The sequence below is a fragment of the Macaca nemestrina genome, chromosome 7 (assembly GCF_043159975.1).
Source record: "Macaca nemestrina isolate mMacNem1 chromosome 7, mMacNem.hap1, whole genome shotgun sequence".
NCBI lineage: Eukaryota > Metazoa > Chordata > Mammalia > Primates > Cercopithecidae > Macaca > Macaca nemestrina.
In genome coordinates, this window is record NC_092131.1 from 60,133,128 (window position 1) to 60,157,374 (window position 24,247).

Sequence of the window (24,247 nt, forward strand, 5' to 3'; positions counted from 1 at the left end):
TGCTATCTGCAACCTCTCCCTCACAGGGTCAAGCGATTCTCCTGACTCAGCCTCCTGAGTAGCTGGGATTACAGGCACGCGCCACCATGCCCAGCTAACTTTTTGTGTTTTTAGTAGAGACGGGGTTTCACCGTGTTAGCCAGGATGGTCTCCATTTCCCGACCTCAGGTGATCTGCCCACCGTGGCATTCCAAAATGCTGGCATTACAGGTGTGAGCCACCATGCCTGTATGAGTTTTTAAAAAGCCTCAAACTTAAAACTCATGTCCACTCACATTCCCTGGCTAATTAATCTACAGTTAGGATAACATTTCTCACTTTGCAAAGTCATCATTTCCACAAATTTTACTCTCTTCAAAATCTATAATGTTTTACCTTTTAAAAAAATCCTTAGTATTTGTGTACATGAGAGCAATGTAATTTTAGGACTGAGATCTCAACTGCAGCCAGTTGTGCCATTTTCTCCTCTGTGGACATTCATGTATATAACATGTCAATGGGCTGTATTTAGGATGACATACACTATCAGATAGATTTTCAATATTATTTTGTTCTTTATTCAGTTGTTTTGTTAATGTTGATATTAATTAAGTTTCCTTCAAAGCATAAATGCCTTTAGCAAAATGCAATTGGCAGATCATTGGGCTACGATTGTTTGTAGTCTCAATGATAATCCATATTTTATAAAGATTATCTATTGATCATACACATGAAGAATCAGAATGTGCTGGTTGAACCTAGTTTTCTTTTACTGTGCCGTGCAAAGTATGAGTAGGCCACGTATTCAGGCCTTACCAATCTAAATAAATATAAAGTCATGTTTTCATATTGCAGAAGCTTGTGTTCCCTCCTCATGATTGCTGCATCTCAAACTTCTCAGCAAAACAGAATGCTCCCAAGTTATTACTGAGAGTTCACAAAAGGGAGTGTCACTTGTTCTTACAATGTAGTATGCCCTCTATAGTTGCAACACAGGGTCTTCCTTCGTTGCTAATCCAGCTACTCCTGCCCAGTGTCCCTTCAATCACTTGAAAGCGATGGGCTATTTCCACCTGGCAGTGGAATTTCTTAAGAGATAAGCGATGTGCTTGCCCGGGATATTCTCCCTGATACTCCAGTATTCCCACTCTCTGTGCAGTGCCGGGTTCTGAGTGTAAACAGAGAGAATGACTGTCTTCTCAACTCCGAGCTAAAATTATTCATCTGTTCCTCAAATCAGCAGTACTTAGGGCCAAAGTTTCAAAAAGTTTCTCTTGAGTGTAGTTTTTCCCGCATCTCCCCTCAGCTGCTCAAATCCTGCAAGTAACTCTCAAAAGTAAAAATCCACAATGAAAACCACATCATGACAAAAAAAAACCTCTCTTATTCAAGCACACAGAAAAACATATTTATCCTGCTTCCTCACTCCAGCCCACAAAGCAAACTTCTTCAGGCGTTAATTCCAGCACATCTTCACCAACCAAGACATGTTACCTTCTCGTATACATATTAACTTCTGGTTAACTGCTTGCCTGACAACTGACTACGTCCCAAGCCCATTAAGACGATTTGCCAAAAATGAAGAAGCATCCTGCACCAATTGAAACAGTTCCATTAGCTATGACTATGGCCTAGAGCAGAAGTCTGCCAAACACATATTTGCCCTTGAAGTAAATATAATAAAACACCAGTTCTAGTCATTTGTTGTAAATTGTTGTGTTGGAATGCAATTTACCTAATAACTTGATTATTTCCTGGAGGATTGTACTAAAGAAATAAAATAGTATTCATCAAATATTTAAGCATGTGCCAAACACCATTCTAAGGATTTCACAATATTAAGAAAAATTCTGAGCAAAATGGAAATTAGTATATGCAGAACCCTAAATTCAAAAGGTATGAGAAATTAGAAGTTTTGTCAGCGTGCCCAGAAGCAAGAACACATATAGAGTAACTAGACACCAACCGAAAAACCACATGCGAGTGAACTTGTGATTGTTGCCCCTAACTCAACTGCACCATTACCAAATATGCCATGCCTTGTATGGACTACGAACCATTCGTGATTGTTTTTTGTTTTTTGTTTTTACTTAATAAACTTCATGCCAGACCCCTTCCTCAAAGCACTATCACTCAGAGCTTAACTATGAAACACTGTTTTCAGTTTGTTCCAAAGCACTCTCTGATGCTCTGTTCTTGCTGTGTTCTTTTTGTTTTTGCATCTGTTTCTGTTTTTTAGAAGAGATAGTAGAGTCTGGCTCCGTTTCTCAAGCTGTAGAACAGAGTGCTGTGGTGCAATCCTAGCTCACTGCAACCTGGAACTTCTAGTCTCAAGCAATCCTCGCATCTTAGCCCCATGAATACCTGGGACTACAGGGACATGCCACCACACCTTACTCAGCTAATTTTAAAAGTCCCCTTTATCCGTTTCATTTTATATTGGTTTTATTGTTTTCAATTTCATTAACGTTTACTTCTACAATGGCTAATTTACCATTTATATGTCCAACGTATACTTTACCTCTCCCATTGCAGTTTTATCTTTAAAAGTTCAGTTTGGGTTGCTTTTATTCATTTATTTATTTATTTTGTTTAGGGACAGAGTCTTGCTCTGTGGCCTAGGCTGTAGTGCCGTGGCAAACAGCTCACTACAACCACAACCTCCTAGGTTCAAGCAATCTTTCCTCCTCAGCCTCCCAAGTAGCACACCCACCAGGTCTGGCTAATTTTTAAATTATTTATAGAGATGGAGTCTCACTATGTTGTTCAGGCTGGCATTGAACTCCTGGGCTCAAGTGATCCTCGTGTCCAGTCCTCCCAAAATGCTGGGATTACAGGTGTGAGCCACTGCGCCTGGCTTGGGTTGCTTTTAAATCTCCCCTTTCTCTACTTAACAGGTTCAAATCATTTCCCAAATTTCTTAAGCCTATGGAATGCAATTATATGAACTATTTTAATGACCTATGCTACTAATTTTATCATTGTTATTGATTTTAATTGACTAAATTTTCTCCATGTAAAGGATCATAATTTTGCTTTTTTGGGGGTGCTCTGCCTGTAACATTATTGAATGCTAGACATTGTAAGTGTTGCTTTGTTAGGTAATTTTTTGTATTTCTTTAAGTATGTCTTATTCTTATCCTGAGATATTTTAAGTTAGCTGAAAACAGTATAAACTTTTGGGATCTTGGGGGTGGTCTGCCTGTAACATTATTGAATGCTAGACATTGTAAGTGTTGCTTTGTTAGGTAATTTTTTGTATTTCTTTTAGTATGTCTTATTCTTATCCTGAGATATTTTAAGTTAGCTGAAAACAGTATAACCTTTTGGGATCTTGGTCTTAAACTTTGTTGGGTGGGACCATAATAACATTTATTTGAGGCTTAATTTTGCCCCACTATTGAACATGCTACTAAATATCCTATCAATTTTGAAGTTTTCCACTATGATTTGTGAGAAAATGTACTATTTCTGGCCCAGTGTGAGCTCTGGGGATTTTCTTCCTTCTAATCCTTTCTGAAATCTATTCCGGGTTTGGTAGTTTCCTCATCCACCTCCTGATTAGGGTTCAACAGAAAACTCATGCGATATCTGCATCTTTGGAGTTCTCTCTCTGTGTAACTTTCTCATCACTGATACTCTGCCCTGCAAACTCTAGCCATCTTGGCCTTCTTAGACCCCCAGTTCTGTTTTTTGTATTCACGTAGAGTAGCAGACTCCATCTTGCTTTTTTACTCAGTGCCACAGTCTAGTATCTCTCTCTAGGTAGTAAACTGGAGATATTGTAGGGCTCATCTACCTGTTTTCCTTTTTTAGAGATCATGGTTCTTTGTTGTGATGTCCATTGTCTTGAGAAGCATTGACTCATATATTTGTATTGTTTTCGAAAATTGTTTTCGGCAGTGTTATGGACAAATTCAGTGTCTCCCCAAAATACTGAGGTTTGAAGAATTAAGGAAGATAAGGTATAAAGATGCCTAATTTATTAAACAGTCCGTTGTCGGCCCTCACTAAGGGTAAATTTCCTTCTTTCATTTACCTTTAGATCAAGAGCTCAGACAATGAAACTAGAATTGATCATGTATCAAAACTTTACACTGCCCTAAATAGGAATAATAACAATGGCATAATATGTACCTTTGAATGAAGTGTTGAATAGTTTTTTGAAAAAATTGTCCAAATGAACTAAACAAATTTTTCAAGTCTCACTTTAATAGCTAATATGCCTCTTATTTTAAAGTCATATAGTGTGAATGAAATAAAAATTCAATTTCAGATTATACTCTATTTTCCCATGTAGTTTAGTTTCTTTTTCTTTAAGGAATGGCTTCGCTTTCTTTTGAACATTAACACCCGGTAGTAATGATGACCTTATTAGTTACACAGGTAGGGGAGTTAAGTCTTGATTCATAGGAAGAGTCAACACTAAGTTGGGAGCCTGCTGTTTTCTCGGCATGATTTTTGTGTGGTGAACTCTTTGGGACAACATGCTATTTCATTAAATCATTCCTCTTCTAGCCAGTCTTTGCTACTACTTTCCGACACAGCTCTCTCTAAAAATGCTGTCATTCTCTTACTTCCTATTGTATCTACTACTAAATGTATAATGTTTTGTGTTTTATAAAAAAAGCAAATTAGGTGACACTAATTTCGTTCAGGAAAGAGCACTAGTTCTAGGACAAACATAAATTATTCTTGCTGTAAAACAAGAGATGACTGCCTGCAACTTTACTTCTTTTATCCTGGAGGCGCTATTGAGTTTGCCCAGCCTGGAAGAATCTTAAAACAGATCTGAAATTATTAATGTTTTAAAAATATAAACGTTAGCATTTACACATGTTTGAAAAACTTTAATTTCCTAAAAATGGATTAAAGGAAATAGAAAAAGATTAAAATTGACATAGAAATATATAAGGTTGTTTAATAAATATTCACTCCAATTTTACTGATCCATATCATCTGGGGATAAAAATCAGACCATAATAATAATTACTATTCTTATTAATATAAAGCATATTTCAAAGAACAGTGGTAACATGAGTGCCTTAAAATTATTTCAAATGATTCAGAACAATACCATAGGCTTTTTGGCTATGATGTGACATCTAAATTTTCTTCTTAATTATGTCAACTGTTATAATGAATTCAATGACACCTAGATTTTGTGTCAACATATGTTTTATCATATATCTATAAAAGAACCTTATGTATCTTTATCTTTATCGTTATTGGGAGTATACTCCCAATAAACAGATTATCCATTGGACAAGTGGTACATTTAATTGTTCCTCAAAATTTAAAATAGGGCTGGGTGTGGTGGTTCACACCTGTGATCCCAGGACTTTGGGAGGCTCAGGCGGACGAATCACTTGAAGTCAAGAGTTCGGACCAGCCTGACCAACATGGTGAAAACCCTTCTCTATTAAAAATACAAAAAAATTAGCTGGGCGTGGTGGTACACACCTGCAATCCCAGCTACTCGAGAGGCTGAGGCATGAGAATCACTTGAACCTGGGAGGTGGAGGCTGCAGTAAGCTGAGATTGAGCCACTGCACTCCAGCAGTCCAGCAGCCTGGGTGACAGAGCAAAACTCCATGTAAAAAAAAAAAAAAAAAAAAAAAAAAAAAAATTAAATGATTCCCATTTACTTCTATCTGCACATCTAGAAGTTCATTTTAAAACAATTTAATATGAAGGCAACATTTTATCAAAGTAAAGCTCACTTGAAGAACTCATGTCTGATTCCTTACAGTGGCTTCCTCCTTGTCTTTTCACATATCCAATAAACTTCATATTTGTTTTCCCTGTGTATGTATAATATCTAGAGAGAGTAAAATCATTTCTGGTCAGGTGTATGGGTTTACGTTAACATATCTGTTTGGTTTATATTAAAAAGAATTTAGGCCTGAGTAAGTAAGAAAAGGGAAAGACCTCATTTACTATAATTTTTTGGAGAGGCCAGCTAAGAAGTACAGTTGTATGTAGGTAATAAGAATTAACTACAGTTAGAAGTTTCTTTTGTAGCAGGAGGTTTCATGACCATAATGAAGATATCCCGCTTTGTGTGTTGGTTTTATTACTTGTTTTATTATAGGCTTACATTATTTGAGGCATTAGTTTCTTTCTGTAATTTGCGAACTGGCACTATTAGGAATCACTGTATCAGTGGTCATCATGCCTGCCCACCCACCGTCAATACATACATGCGCAATAAATTTAGTTAACTTATCTTGCAAAGTAGGCCTCATTGGAAATGAAGCCTGCTGAGTCTTTAGACCTCTCACAGTATCCCTCTTGCTTCAAGTTTCAGGCTATTAGTTTCTGCTAGTAAAATTATAGCTTTGAATGTTCATATTCAAAAATTAAAAATGTCTAAAATTAAGTATCCAAGCTTCTGCCTTAAACAACTAAAAAAGAAGAGTAAAATAAGTAAGTGTAAATAAGAAAAAAATAAAGAGTAAAAATTAAATAAATAGTAAACCAAAAAAATGAGAAAAACAATGAAAACAAGCTATTTCTTTTAAAAGACTATCAACATTGTTAAATCACTAGGAATAGTAGCAAAAAAAAAAAAAAAAAAAAAAAAAATGTAGAGAAAGGACTTGCTTTCCAGTACCAAGATTGAATGTGGATAAATTATTGTAGTTTCTATAGACATCAAGTAGTATATTGTTAATGTTATGAACAACTTTATGTCAATCAATTCAACATCTTTAATGACTTGGAGAAATTTCTTGGAAGGCACAAGTTAACCATAAAGGTTCAAAGGAATCAGTAAATGGGACTAACTGTATATCAATTAAAAATTTGAATTCATAATTTAAAACAGTTCCACAAACAAGGCAGGCACATCTGCTTACATTGCTTCTCTGCTACACTGTACTGGAGATGCTAGTCAGTGCAATAAAGCACATAAAAAATAAAAGACATACAGCATGGAAAGGAAATAGAAAAACTGTCTTATTCACAGACCACTTGATTGACTCTAAAATCCCAGGAGTCTACCCAAAAATCCTCCATGACTAGGACATGAAATTAGGAAGGTACAGTGTATAAGATCACAGTATATATTTTTATACTAGCAGAAAAATATTAAAATACAGTATTGGGGGAAAAGTGGAACTTACAGTAACATCAAAATTGAAACAAATTAATCAGAAGGCTTGTGAGCCTCAAACTGAAAACATAATTGCAAAGATAAATTAAGTAATATTTAAATGAGTGAGAAGTTATAGTATGTTCATAGGTGGGAAAATTAAATTGTAAATATATAAATTTTCTGCAAATAGTTCAATAGTATCAATACAATATCAATTAAAGTATCAAGTCATGCTTATGGACAAGCTCATTCTAAAATTTATGTGGCTATGAAAAAGACCTGAATAGATAAAAATGTCTTGAGCCAGGCACGGTGGCTCACACCTGTGATCGCAGCAATTTTGGAGGCTGAGGTGGGCAGATTACCTGAAGTCAGGAGTTCGAGACCAGCCTGGTGACATGGTGAAACCCTGCCTCTACTAAAAATACAAAAATTAGCTGGACTTGGTGGCACACACCTGTAATCCCAGCTACTTGGGAGGCTGAGGCAGGAGAATTGCTTGAGCCCAGGAGACGGAGGTTAAAGTGAGCCAAGATCATGCCACTGCACTCCAGCCTGGCCCGATAGAATGAGACTCTGTCTCAAAAAAAAAAAAAAGTCTTAAAAAATGAAAATGTAAAATATTATTTCCACTCACTATCTGATTTCAAAATATAAATAAAGCAACAATATTCAAGACAGTATGATAGTGGCATGAGGAAAGATAAATATGTCAATGGAACAGAACATAGAGTCCTTAAATTAACCTACACATATGATGTAAATAGATTTTTGACAAAATCTCCAAGGAAATTCAGTGGAATAAAGAAACTCTTTTCAGGTTGTGTTGCTGGAGCACTTGCATAAATTCAGGAGATATATTGACCCTGATCTCACATCATAAAAGTAAAATAATTTGAAATTATTATAAGCCTAAATAAAAAAGCTAAAGCTATGAAGCCTCTAAAAGAAAACATAGTAGACTATATAATTTATAGTAAACAAAGTTTTCTTAGAAAACTGAAATGTCAGAAAAAGCACTAACCACAAAACATGATACAACTGAACTCCATGAATATCATAAACTTCTGCCTATCAAAAGTAACCATTAAGGAAATAAAAAAACAGAAGCCACAGACTGGGAGAACATATTTGCAAACTCATATATGTGACAAAATACTTCTTTTATTCAACATATATGAGCAACTCTGATAAAGCATTTTTATAATTTCAACCAAATTGGGACAAAAAAATTCAAAAAATTTAAAGAAAGACATAAATTGGAAATAAATGTATGAAAAAGTGCTCCATATCTTTAGTCATCCATGAAATGACATTACAAATACAATGACATACTACTTCTCATCTACTAGAATCGTTGAAATTAAATGTCAGCATCAACATTGGAATGGATATGGAGCAACTGGAACATCCCTACATTGCTGGGGCTGTGTAAAATTGTACAGTCTTTTTGAAAATTGTGTTTTTTTAAATTAAGCTAAACATGTTTACCATATGACACCAGATTTCACTTATTAGGCTATCCCCTCAAGTAAAACTCATGTACTGTTAAATAATTCCAGATAAAATATTTGATAGCTTTATTAGTAATTGCCAAAACACCAAATGTCAATCAACAGCAGAATGGGTTTTTAAAATTCTGATATGTTCAGAGTGGAATATTACTTAGGAAATAAAAGTGAATTGCTGACTTATTCAACAACAGGCATGAACCTCAATATAATGTTAGCATTATCTTAAGCATTATCATATATGGCAAAAGTAACATATTTTAGTATAATCAGAAGTGTGATTGTTTATGGAGATGGGGATTAATCTGAAGAGAAAAAGAAATTTTCTGAGTTGATAGAAATATTCTACATTGTAACACTTGCCAAATTTCATCAAAGGGTATACAACATATGAATTTATCACTTTATGTAAATCTTACCTCAAAAAGAAAAATGTCCAAGAAGTTCAAGTGTTGCTGAGGATACAGAATAGCTACACTTTTTATACATTGTTGATAGGAGTGTAAAATGGGATAACCTCTTTGGGACACCTGTGGTCAGTATCTACTAAAACTGAAAATCCATATATCCTGACAGCTAGCATCTCTACACCTAGTTATTTATCCAAGAAATATAAATGCTTATGTCCCCAGGAAGATATTAAAAATGCTCAGACTGCATTATTTATAATTGCCATAAACAGGAAACAAGCCAAATTTCCACCGAGAGGAGAAAATAATCCAGCTTCTTTAAGAGTGGCAATATAGACATTTTGGGCCAAATAATTATTTTTGTGGGAATTATCTTGTGCATTATAGGATGTTTGATAGTATCCATGGCCTTTATCCACTAAACGTCACTAGCAATATCATACTTACGACAGTCAAAAATATCTCCAGACATTACCAAATGTACCATCAGGGCACAAAACCTACCTCTAGTTGAGACCCACTGGGATAGAGTAACATGGTATATTAATCTTCTGGTATATTACTCAACAATAAAAATTAATGAACCATTAATCAATACAACATAATGAATCTAAAACAAGGTAGTGTACTGATAAATGTTTAACAACATGCTCTGAGGTGAAGGTGATGGGGAGGCTGATATGGAGCATTTGTCATGGTTTCTATAACTATTTCAAAGTCTAGGTTTTAGATGGTAGTAGATTGATATTTTCGGGGAAAAAATCTAATATTTAGGCTATCCCAATGTATCTGGAAAGTGGTATAACTTCATTAATTAATTAGCTTATAGATGCCATTTCACAATTTATTGAAGATATTGTATGAGAGTTTGTGAATCTATAAATTTTGAAGTCTTCCAATGCTGACATTCTATAATATTTATAAAATTGACATGTGTCCTCAGAATCTATTGCTTATTTGTGGTTTCTGAAATGAAATGGACCTAAATTTTTAGTGATTTGTATTTTCAAATTAATGTTCCTTTTGCATTTATTTGTAAATTCAAATGTGTCTTTTTATCAATCACTAAGAAGAAATTGCTTTATGTTTTCAAAATGTAATGTATTTACATACATATAAGTGTATAAAAGATCCCTTTAATGTATACAAATAAGTAAAGGTCAGACCTTGCTTAGAAGTTAATGATGACATTGGGACCACTGACATTCTTTTTATTGAGCCTGTGGTGCTGAATTGCTGATAATATGAATATTAAATGTGACACTGAATTCTATCTAAAGATGCACTTACAGGAGTAATTAAGAGGGGGTCAAGAAAGGGAGCCCGGCTTTTGATTCTAAAAGAAAACATTTAACTCAATTTGTAGATCAGATTGAAGGACCAATCAATTATGCCATTACAAATTCTGTAACGTGGCTATAATATTTAGATTTTAAGTAAGTAGCACAAGTGAATTCTTGAAATTTAACTTTCTATCTTCATCCCCATTTCACTACTCTTTTTCTCTGCAGACCCAAGTTGAAGGCTGATTACAAACTGTACTTGATCTTTAACGAATCAGTCAGCACCTTTTTCAGATTTGAAAGATTCCTGGATTGAGTCCTCAACTAATACCTCACATATTAATACAGTCACTAAAGCTACCAACATTTCTTTGCAAAGTAAGGAGTACTTTGCTATATCATTCCAAATCAATGTCATTCAGTAATTTGGGGAAAACATTATCTGTAAACTACATCTACTTCTATCACAACATGTACAAGTTCTTAGAAAGCAAAGGAGAGTAAACACTGGGCTCCATTCTTCCTCATGTTAGTTTAAAAATGTAAACTAAATTAGTATTAGTAAAACACACTTGTGAATGGCACTTGACCATCTCTTTTGCATCCTTCACTAGAGTTCGAGGATAATTTCAAAAGCATTTCACAAAAGTTATGTACACTTTCAGTAATGGCTTAGGTGCATATAATAGAAGTACGTTTGCATCACTCAGTAGCTATATCTGTTCTCATGTACATTTATCTCTAAATTTCATCAACTTCACATCAACCTTCCCAATCATAAATCGCCTCAGGGACACTAGGTAAAAATCCAAAATGATTTTTAAAGAACGAAATTGGTATGTGTCTTGAAAGCAATACTTAATATACGTCATTTGTGAATATTTAGTTACAGCAAAGTTATGTTTGTTGTGAAGAGCAAAGCAACTGCCCCTTTCAAAAATGAGAACATAAATTACACTTGCCCATAAATGTAAAAGCATGCCCTTGCTAAATAATACATGGTCAGTACCAAACTATAGTTGCACTGAGTAAACTGATTTCTTTGAGAAATTTAGCCAGTTCCAGGTGTTAAGAAATCTTATTTTGGCCGGGCGCGGTGGCTCAAGCCTGTAATCCCAGCACTTTGGGAGGCCGAGACGGGCGGATCACGAGGTCAGAAGATCCAGACCATCCTGGCTAATACGGTGAAACCCCGTCTCTACTAAAAATACAAAAAACTAGCCGGGCGAGGTGGCGGGCGCCTGTAGTCCCAGCTACTCTACTCGGGAGGCTGAGGCAGGAGAATGGCGTAAACCCAGGAGGCGGAGCTTGCAGTGAGCTGAGATCCGGCCACTGCACTCCAGCCTGGGCGACAGAGCGAGACTCCGTCTCAAACAAAAAAAAAAAAAAGAAATCTTATTTCATGTAACTTACCATAAATTATAAATATAAACTTAACACTTTAGCCATTACATGTCTAATGCAATTATTTGTTGTCTCTTAAAAGTTTATAAAACTCACACTATTAAAATCATCTCCAAACATTCCCAAAGATATGAAACACATTGAACTTCCTTGTAATTAAGAACTCAATGCAGTTTGCTTTATTTAGTCTCTTTCTGCCTCAGTTCTTCAGAATATGACCATAATCTCCTATAATTAGGAAGTACTTCATACCTTAAGCAAGTTTTACAACCCACTAAAAAGCTAATTAATGTTAACTTCGAATGGGTTCTCTTGCACTGACATTGCTGTGAGTAGTTGGCTTGGCTCAAATATAAAGTGCACTTATCTTTGACCTTATGTAACTGAATGCAAGGGTAGCTCATTAGAAGAATTGTAGCATTTCTCTTGCATGGATATATTACTAATGGTTGATTTTCAGAAGGAAAAATAAAATGAGATGGGGCTGCAAACTAGTGAAAATTCAGGCAAGGTCAAATAGCACATGCAGTTTAAGGCCTCTTTTCACTTGCTCATGACACTCGGCTGGAAGCAAGTATCTAGAAGTCAGAGTGTTTATGCCTTCTTTGCTGTGCTAATCTTTCTAATTTTGGTTTTAAATCATTCAACCTAAAGTTATTTAACTTTATTGGGTATCTTTACAAAGCAATATTCTTGCATTTTCAGAGAAATGTATGTATTTAACTATGTGCATAAGATGCCTCTTATAATCACCTTAAATTCTTCTGGCTCCACTGCTTCCTAAGCCATTGTTCTGGTCACCATGTCCTTGCAAGCTTTGACCAGCTTTGTGAAGATGCACTTGGCAATGCAGCAATGCCTTGGCTCATGCCAGTGTCCTGTATTTTTTGTCTTCTGCCCTTGGATACATGGGTTGCCAAGAAGTATGGAGAGTTAACAACTATGAAACTGCTCTCAACTAATGGAGATCAATGTTTCCCCTTCTTTCAAGTGTATAGTTTCCTAGCTAATTTACTAAAACTCCTTGGGAGGTCTTCCTCCATAAAGCTCAGGTGGCTAATAACAAATGCCAACTTGATTGTTTGCTCATTTTCCTGTTTAATTACTTAACTCCTGCTCCCTGGGATCATTTCCTAAGTAAAGTACCTGCATGCCAAACCCTTAGCTTTCAGGAACCTCAGACAAAACAGTGAACAAGACATACAACAATGAACACATTGAGAGTCTTTTTTGAATATAATTGTCTCCTACTTTATAACATGATAAATATAAAGAGACTAATTTCTAGGCTTTTTAATTTCACCAACAGGCAAAATTTAAAAAAAAAAAAAAAAAGGACTAATGTAGTATTGACAACTATTTTTTTTAACAAGTATGAACATTTAAAACGAAATAATCACTTTCTTATAATACTAGGTTTGAAATTTTCACCTATATCTGAATGTAAAGAATGTTACTTGTTAGGGCATTGGATAAGTTGTTAGGACTTTAGTCAGGTTATGAATATCTTGAGCCTCAGCTCCTTCATCTGTAAAATGGAGATAATAATAGCATAATAAAAAGTTCTAATAGTAGCACAGTAGATAATAGATAATAAAGTATATCAGATATTTCTTGTGGCATAACAAACCAGCCCCCATCTAAGTAGCTTAAAATATCAACTGTTTAATTTTCTCAGAATTCTAAAATGTGGGGCTGGAATCAACAGTCCTGTTTCTACTGCTTTCTCTCTCTGGTGTCATTCACGTAGTTGTCACAATCTAGAAGTTTCACAAGAGTTAGGTAGTTAGTTCCAGATGGCCTCACTCGCATATCTCATGGGTTAACTGGGTGCCTTGGATCTCCTCCAGGAGGTCTGGTCAGAGGGCTGCTGGGGTGCTGGGGTTTCTTACATTGAGGCAAGCAACATTCCAAGTAGGAGAGAGCAGAATCTGTAAAAACCCCTTGAGGGCAAGACTGATAAGTAACAAAATGTTAGTTCTTTCTGATTAGATTGCTAATAGCAAATCATAAGGATTTGAAAAGGAAAGAAATAAACTCCACATCTTAATGGGAGAAGCAGTAAATAATGTCTGGCCATTGTAAGGTATATACTTCAGGAGTAGTACTTGTAAAGAACTAAGTACAGTGCTGGCACATAGTCTCTACCATTTAAAAATAGCTTATTTTCATTACATATGAGTGTTTTGTATTCCTGTTTTAAAAAAGAGGAGTAAAATTCAGATTTTTGGAAGTGCAGAAAATGTATTAATCTGAAGAAGAGTACTTTATATGTAATAAATCTAGCCTAATATAAACTAAACATATTTCTTCATTTTTCTCATTTCACTCAAACTATCAAATCAATATATATGTAGATAAATATCACTAGTTCCAGCACCACAGCATCAGTGTTTAGTAATTACTTGTGAAAAACACAGTATTTATTTATTTATTTATTTATTTATATGTATTTATTTATTATGAGGTGGACTCTTGCTCTGTCGCCCAGGATGGAGTGCAGTGGCATGATCTTGGCTCACTGCAACCTCCACCTTCCAGGTTCAAGCGATTCTCCCACCTCAGTCTCCCAAGTAGCTGGGATTACAGGCACCTGCCACCACACCCGGCTAATTTTTGTATTTTTAGTAGAGACAGGGTTTCACCAAGTTGGCCAGACTGGTCCTGAACTCCTGTCCTCAGGTGATCCACCTGCCTTGGCCTCCCAAAGTGCTGGAAATACAGGCATGAGCCACCATACCCAACCAAAACATCATTTTTCTTTTACGATGTGGTCTTATGGAATCCAGTTTGCCTCATTTTTGCACAAAGGTTCTTACCACAATATGACCATAATAGGACTTCCATGTAATTTTCTGCCCCATCATACCTAAAGTACTCAAATATAAGAAAATATCTATTCTGCTTGGGAACAAATTACAAGGTTAGGATTGTGTGGTTCCCTTTCTACAAATATCCCTAAACTTCATGTGTAAATTAAGGCATAAACTTAATTATAGCAACGGACATAAAACAAGTACAATCATCCCTCTATATCCATGAGGGATTTGTTCCAGTATTTGTATTGGAATTTGATATTTTCCCCCACATGTACCAAAATCAATGGATGCTTGAGTCTCTTATATTAAATGGCATAGTTTGAGTATAACCTACACATATATTCCCATATAATTTAAATCATCTTTAGATTTCTTATAATACCTAACACAATGTAAATACAGTGTAAGTCATTTTCATACTGCCAAGACCAGCTCTGTCATGGAGACCTTAACCCAGCAGTGCTAGAGGAATTAAAGACACACACACACAGAAATATCGTGTGTGGAGTGGGAAATCAGGGGTCTTACAGCCTTGAGAGCTGAGAGCCTCAAACAGAGATTTACCCACATATTTATCGACAGCAAGCCAGTGATAAGCATTGTTTTTATAGATTATAGATTAACTAAAAGTATTCCTTATGGGAAACAAAGGAATGGGCCAAAATAAAAGGATGGGCTCTGGCTAGTTATCTCAGCAGGAGCATGTCCTTAAGGCGCAGATCACTCATGCTATTGTTTGTGGTTTAAGAATGCCTTAAGCGGTTTTCGGCCCTGGGTGGGCCAGGTGTTCCTTGTCCTCATTCTGGAAAACACAACCTTCAGCATGGGTGTCAAAGCCATCATGAACATGTCACAGTGCTGCAGAGATTTTGTTTATGGCCAGTTTATGGCCAGATTTTGGGGCCTGTTGCCAACACATACTATATTTTTAATTTGTACTTTTTCATTGTTGTATTATTATTTGGGATTTCATTCAAATATTTCTGATCTGCAATTGGTCAAATCCACAGATGTGAAACCCATAAGTAATCAGGGAAAACTGTATAAAGATTTCACCTTGGAACATATGGCCAAATGTCGACTCCATTTTTGTTACTTCAGTAACCTCCTGTTACTCTCTTCAATATAAGAGTAACATTTTCCAGAGGTGGTTTTAAGTATTAGATGAAATAATGAATGTGTATGATGCCTTAGAGCAAAAATCATTATTTATAATACACACACACAGACTCAAATATAAGCTATATTTACGATGCAACAACAATACATTTCATATCTAGTCATGAACTACTGAGTGCCAAGACTTCCACATTAGCCTTTGATTGTGCAAAAAATATTGGTCCACTAATCACTTTCATAGGAATTGGATTTCTGCATCACTTGGTTTGCTGAATGGCACACCTCATCTCTTTATGCCTGAGTGCCTGACCACTACTCCTTGTCCTGTAGACCTCCCCCTTAGACAAAATACCTGGGTTTACCTGCTAGCCTCCCTTCAGTTAAATCAAATACACTTCCCTGATACTTCAACTCCCACTGGATGACCTGTCCGGCATTGTAGCTGCTCAAGACCCATAGTGAAAGGATTATAAAGTGATAATCAAAGTAGCTAACCTTGCTGCTCTACTACTTGTCCATTTTATGAGAATTGGATCAGCTACACAAAGATAGTCTCTAAACAGCAATAAAATTCCACCAGACACTCTAATTCCTATCATAAGATCTCAGTACATTGTGATCTTGGTAGGATTTAACTAAAATCTTCCATAACCCAAAGAAGCTATCCTCTAATTTCCTGATTTAGAATTTTGTTTCAGGGCATCTCTACCTGCCTTCCAGAATTGATACAAGTTGACAATATATGAACAAAATACTTATACCTATTGCATCCAGGCCTTGATAAAACACCAAATCAGTTATGCTATTTTCTAAGGTACACTTAGTATGCTTTTCATTTTGATGAGCTACTTAGCAGGACTTGCTTATTCAAACAAACTTTCTGAAAACTGTTTAGAATTCCTACAGTTTTCAATGATTCTTGTTTTGCCTAGCATATATTCTCAAAATTCACAGAAATTATATGAATCGGTTTGTTCTAAGCATAATTTGTATCAAAGAGTAAATAATTAAGAAATATTTATGTTCTATCCCTAAAATAATACTTAGTCTAGTGTCTTTTCCAAGGACAAATGAGGAAAAAGGTAAAAGAGCAAGCAATTCGAATAAAACAGGTTAAGAAATCTAACGACTTAAAATTTGTACTTGGGAGAAAATATTCACAAATTATGCATCCCACAAGGTCTAATATCCAGTATCTATAAGAAACATAAACAAATCAACAAAAAAAAACATTAAAAAGTGGGTAAAAGACATGAACCTACCCTTATCTAAAGAAAACATACAAATGACCAACAAATATATGAAAAAATGCTCAACATCACTTATCATCAGAGAAATACAAATTAAAAGCACCATATAATACTATCTCACATGGTGGATTAGATAAAGAAAATGTGGCACATACATACCATGGAATATTAGACAGCCATAAAAAAGAATGAAATCATTGTCATCTACAGCAACATGGATGCAGCTGGAGAACATTACCCTAAGTGAATTAATATAGGAAATACTGCATGTTCTCACTTACAAGTGGGAGCTAAATATTGAGTACACATGGCCCTAAAGATGCAAGGCAATAGATAGCAGGGACTCTAAAAGGGGAGAGAGAGGGAGAGGACAAAGTTGAAAAACCGCCTATTGGATAATATATTCACTATTTGGGTGACAGGATCAATAGAAACCCAAACCTCAACATCACACAATATACCCATGTAACAAACCCATACATATAACCTCTAAATCTAAACTTTACAAAAATTAAAATTAAAAATAATAAAAATTATTCCTGATTTATCAATAGTAAAGTCTTAAGTGTATTTTGGTTATTGAAAACAAAATAGTATTGTTTTAGTCCATTTGTGCTGCTATAACAAAATATCTAATGCTGGGTAGCTTATAAATAACAGCAATTTATTTCTCACAGTTATGGAGACTGGGAAGTCCAAGATCAAGGCACCAGCGGGTTTGATGTCTGGTAAAGGCCTATTGCTCATAGATGGTGCTATCTAAGTGTTCTCACATGGCAGAAGGCAGAGAAAGGGCAAAAGAGGATGAATGCTATATCTTCTCATGGGAAGAGAGTCTAAGAACAAAAAGGGCCTAATTACTTCCCTCCATCCCCTTTGTAAGTCACTAATTATTTCATGAGGACACAAACCTCATGACTTAATCACTTCCCAAAAGTCCCTACCTCTTAACACCACCACGATAGGAGTTAGGTTTCAACATATAAATTTTGGAGGGTACACATTCAAACTACAACAATTATTTAACAATGTTGTATTATTTTCTAAACCTAATTACCAAGATAAACCAAATAATTTATATCATGAAGAGTCATGTAGTTTAATGTAAGGTGAACACATGTAAATGTGGATGAACAGTGGAAGATTAAAAGTCAAATTTACTAATTCATCAGGCCGGGCGCGGTGGCTCACGCCTGTAATCCCAGCACTTTGGGAGGCCGAGGCGGGCGGATCACAAGGTCAGGAGATCGAGACCACGGTGAAACCCCGTCTCTACTAAAAATACAAAAAATTAGCCGGGCGCGGTTGTGGGCGCCTGTAGTCCCAGCTACTCGGGAGGCTGAGGCAGGAGAATGGCGTGAACCCGGGAGGCGGAGCTTGCAGTAAGCCGAGATCGTGCCACTGCACTCCAGCGTGGGCAACAGAGCGAGACTCCGTCTCAAAAAAAAAAAAAAAAAAAAAAAAAAAAAAAAAAAAATTTACTAATTCATCATGTTGACATTCTTTCTAACAATCTTTGAGATACTTAGGTAAATGTTCTCATGAGCAGAAGGTGGTTTAAATTTGAGGAGAAAAAGAGTCACAGTGAAGACATTTGTGATGTTTTCAAGAGTATTTGTTTTCCTCATGTGGCTTACTCAGGTGTAAGATGTTTCACTCTAAACATTGAGGTCTTTAAAGCAAAAGAAATGATCCTTTACATGACGACTGGAAACGGAAAATAAAATAGCACTACACGAAGCAAAGCAATAGCAGGAGCAAATGGTTGTAGAATGGAAAAGCAAGTAATGAAAGTGAATCATAGACTGTGTGGAGAAAATGAAAGAAATATGGAAAAAAAGATTATTCAGAAGAAATAGAAGTCAAGAAAAAATGAGTCTGAAAGAATATGTTGCTGGTGTACGAAGTCTTAGAAATACTGGTGATAATAGGACAGTGAGATATTTGTGGAAGCAGCATTTTAGCACTTTGAAACAAGCCAAGGGGAAAGACTAAAGAAGATAAATCAAGCCAATTCTTGAGGGAAAATTACCACATTCCCAATGAACAGCAATTAGAGGCCAAAATTTAACTCACCCCTGAGTGCTTCTGTAATTAGATTTGGAATATTTGCAGTGATAAATAGTCTAGTAAAAATATTGATTGGGAGAATGGTACAAAGTGAAAAGATCTTGGAATGTATAATATGACAAAAAAAAAACTGTGGTTTAACTTTCAGCTTGAGCTCTTAATAGCAATGTGACCCTAGGCAACTTATTTCAGTTCTATCAAGATAATTTTTTTGAGATATTTATTGAGATAAACCTCATTTTCCTTATCTGTGAAAAGACATTTTAACTGTCTCATTCTGTTGTGTGTAAAATTATTAAGTCTAATGAACTGTAATAATTAGAATTGCTTTATCTGGGCACTGCTTGGGAGAGAAATACTTATTTTTGAAAGACAATAATATTCCTTTAAATCAACACCCTGATGTCCATCGCTGTATATCTTCTCTTCCCTCTTTTTTCTTTAAATTACGAAAGTTTAAATATAAATGATGGAAGTGGCTGGATCTAATGTCATTAATACCATTAGAGTAGTTCAATTTATAAAATTGTAACTTTATTATAGAATTTAAGAGCAGTTTTAGAAGTGCTAGGAAAGAAACTACTTAAGCATTTATTCTTTTTATAGTTTAGCCTATAACACAGCAATTTGCTCTTTTATTTTCTCTCTGTTTTATGTATTCTTAAAAGACAAGTGAGCATAAAAAATCCTATTAAATAGTTGCATAATTAATGTTTGAAGGTTATAGTCCCACTTTCTTCTGTAAAACTTTTAGAATCATAAACCTTAAAATAATTAGAAAAATATATATGTTTGTCCATATTCATAAATCAGACGTTAGCCTTATAAAGAGTTTCTTAAGAGCTTCTCTTTTCTCATCACCTATCAGCATAGGATATTCAGAGTTCAGGGATTTTCCTACAAGATAAGGTACTCTTCTTTTTATCTGTTCACCACCTCTCCCAACAACTTCCCATTGAGAAAATAAGAAACATTTAGAACAAGTTTCATGCTATTTATTCAGCCATAATGGAACTTTGGTGATTTAAGAGAGATACCTGCAAAGACGATTAGGATATGACATGATCAGATCTTTTTTTTGGACTATATTTCACTCAAATATAAAGTACCATATATCATTCAAAATGAGCACCCTTTTTCAATGGTTTGTACACATAATGTTTATGTCTACTTCTATAAATATTATTCCCATTATCCCTCCTTCTGACAATTTTTATAAAAATTAGGTGACATTCTTCTAGCATTCTTATCTCCATGATAAGTCAGACTGCTTCTAGAATGGGTAAAAGAGGGAAAGAAAAAATATGACTACAATAGTTTGGAACCCAAACAGATTAAAGTATGAAATATTTCATAGCACAAGCAGCATATTATTAATCATATTTCCTAGTACATAATACATGCTAAATAAGAAGTTATTGTATTAATTTAACTAAGAGTGAAACTGCACAGGATCTGGGAGATTTAAGAAATGGTGGGAGGCTTGCTAGCACCATCTGACACTTGATTGACCATAGAGATCCATCAAATGGGAAAGACAGCTGATACAAGGACTGAGGAACACATGACTGGGAGAATCATGTGAACTAAGAGACTAGGTTTAAAAAAAGATAAATAGGAGCACATTTGGTGATGGAAAATGAACTATTTTTATTTTTAAACATTAAAAATTAGACACCTTTATTGTGTTAAAATGTCCTTCATGGAGTTGGAAAAGTTTAAGACTGTAGAAATGTCCTTACAATGTTAATTTATCTGGAGCTGGGGACTTAAAACTCATTTAATATGGCTCAATTCTGTTGAGCAATCTCCTTAACTGTCTTGGGATTCATTCCCCTGTTATCATGATTCGTTTCAGACTGTGAGTTCCTAACAGAGAAGTTAGAAGAAAATGGGAACTTAATCTCAAATAATATAATAGATTTATTCAAGCTATACAACTTTCTCTCCCAAGTTTTTCTTCCTGTACCAAGTCCAAAGTATGAACATGCCTTGTTTTCCTGTTTAGCACTTTTAAGTTTTCACTCAAATATAAAGTACCTTATATCATTCAAAACAAGCACCCTTTTTCAACAGTTTGCAAGTATAATATTTATGTCTATCTCTATAAATATTATTCCCATTATCACTCCTTCTGACAATTTTTATGTAAATTAACAATTTATATAAAGCCTTCTATCCCTACTCAAAATTATTTACCACTTGAAGGTTACAACCACTCTGCTCTGTTACATTTAAAGATTTTTATGAACTTGAAAACTCGCATTTCCTAAAACCTCTACTTCCTCAATTACTCCTGATCAGTTTAAATAAATTATAGCAGCAATACCTTTCACATGGCTTTCTCTATCTTTTAAAATTACTCTTCTCAGAAAAATTGGTGTGGCTTCATTTGATTTCTGCTTTTGCTGAGCATAACCTCCAGTAAATATACACTTTGCAGCATGGTACAGTGTTTAAGACAATTGTCTCAGAGCCAGACTGTCTGGGTTCAAACCTCGAGGCTACTACTTGTTTAGTAACTGTGGCACTGATCAAATCACCTAAACTTCCTGATCCTCAGTTTCTTCATCTGTACCTGAGTAGAGCAGTAGCTCCTATTTCATAAGGCTTTGTGCTGTGTATCTTGTATTTGCCCACCAGATTCCCCTCTGAACCTAGTTCCAGTCTGCTCTGCACTCAGGGAGGTGTATTCATACAAACGGAATCATCGAGTTCTCTTGCCTGATAGCTTCCAACTGGACCAGAGATCTAGAAGGTGGAGTGTGAAGTAAGAGTATTTATTCTCCTTTCTTCTCGCCAGGTTACTGTACATTGGCTGCATTCACCAACCAAGGGCCATAGCTTCTGATTGGCAACAATTCATATAACTATAGGTTCCATCAATTCCTCCTTTCATTTGCCCCTTCAGGTCTAGGGATGGTGAAAGACTTCCACTATGCTAGCCCCATGATATCAGTGCCCTTCTTGAGGTAGATTCAACTCTCCTTACATCATTTGTTTCCAATACGCCATTATTTTCCTGTTGGCACCCAGAGAGTAATTGAAGAAATTAAAGGAAATAATATGTGTCCAGTGCATAGCAGAGTTAGTTCTACAAAAAGGGTTAGATATTATTATTATACTCTATCATTATCATTATTATTCCATTATCTCTGGATATTTGAAGTTTTTATGACATAACAACTTGTATCATTTACATACAACTGGTAAGTTCAAAGTGCTTAATGTAAATCAACTCATTTAATAACACAACCCTGCTGAGTAGCGTAGAGGTACTAAGTAACTTTCCAAAGATCCTACCTGTAGTAAGTACCAGAACTGGAATTTAACCTGTCAATCAGCCTTTGCATTATTTGCTCTTAGCAGTCTATATTGTTACATTCATATCTTCTCTTGAGTCAGTAACCGTATATTTTTACTCTGACCTGTCTTTAATATCACTCTGTTTCTCTCTTCCACTCTCTTTTATGGAAATTTATTTCCGTAAAATTTATCTTGTTCTTGCCCTCATAGTTGTGCATGTTTGTGCTGATATAAATTTTCTCCCCAACTACTAATTTATCTTGCCTCCTAAAAATCAATTGAGGTAAATGATGTACATATGCATTCACAAAATAGAAGCAAAATGATGTACATATGCACCAAAAAAATAGAAGCAAAATGAAGAACTTAAGAGAACACGTAGTGATGATGGAGCTTAAATATGAGCAAATAAAAAATCATATAATCATAAATAATGCTAATACAGAGAAAAAAATGATAAGCATGGGGTTACAGCAAGCATCATAGAGGTAATAGAAAAAAAAATCTCCAAATACAAAACACGTCTTGCCATTTCAAAATATTAAACATAATAACATAATTTTAAATTTAATTACAAAACCTAATTCTAATCCTTTACTGTTTTGAAATAAGGAGTAGCACTTAATTTTAATTGGATTTAGTTTAAAAAAGATATAATCATCAAGTAATAGCTTATGTTTATAGTACATATTCATCATGTTATTCATTTTAAAATAGAATTCTTTTATTTCATATGTCTTACACTATTTTTGTATTTCCTAACAATGGTACTTTTCATGTTTATCTCAGGAGGAAACAAATTTACATTTTAAATATGAAATCATACGTGCCCTTATGAAATAACACTCATAATATAAGTATTATTTATTTTTGATTTACTATTTCACACACATAAATATATATTATTATAATCTTTAATGAAAATAAATGTGTATTAAAGGCCTACTATATTCCAGATACTTTGCTAGCTACTGTGATTTGGAGAAAAAGTAAGATTCCGGATCTACTCCAGGAAGCTTAATATCCAGTAGAGAAGATTAGCTTTAAGAATAAAATATTTCAATAAAAAGAACAAAATATCCTGAGGAAATCCCCAAGTGAAGGAAAAGAATAGTGATTATAAGCTATCAGGGAATGATTACAGGAGAATTAATCATTCAAGCTAGGTGTGATTATTTTAAAAGCTTTTAGAAAGGAGAGATCACGAAGTTGAAGAAAAAATCATTTCCAGTGGAGAGAAATGCTTAAGTACAGGACAGTGACTGAAAAATTAAGCATATTTTCAGCCTAACCAAACTCATCTTCCTCTAGAGTATACTGTACACCAAGTATAATAGTAAAAAGTAAGCCATGAACAACAGCGTGGTGGCAACTCAGGTAGATTATTGAATGTTAGTTGAACAGTTTGACTTCCTTGTTAAAAAGCTGAATGTCACTCCTTCAGAAAATGTATGATGTCATCAGCCTATGGGCTAAATTTAGGGTAAGAGAAAATAATGCAAAGAGACCAATAAGAAAGCCATTGAAATAGTGAATGTAGAGTATACTATGCACTTGAATTCTTACAGTATCTTTGTGAATATAAAGCAGGGGAAATATGTAAGAAACATTTGCTGTGTCCTGTTCATGATCATTCATAGAGATTACATAGAATAGGCTCACACATTTCCTCTCAAAGGCATTTATTATTTGACTAGATGACTTTCTACATCCTTTATGAGAACCTTTATGAGTAAGTAGTTTGTATTTACTAATGTAACAGTAAAGAAAAATAGGATAAGAAAAGAGAGTAAACTGTTTTGGTTATGTGGCTTTATAGTATAGTTTGCTTTATAGTATAGTTGGCTTTATAGTAAACTGTGGCTTTATAGTATAGTTTGAAGTTGAGTAGTGTATAGTATAGTTTGAAGTTGAGTAGTTTGAAGTTGAGTAGCCTCTGGCTTTGTTCGTTTTTAGGATTGTTTTGGCTGTTCAGGCTCTTTTTGGTTCCATATACA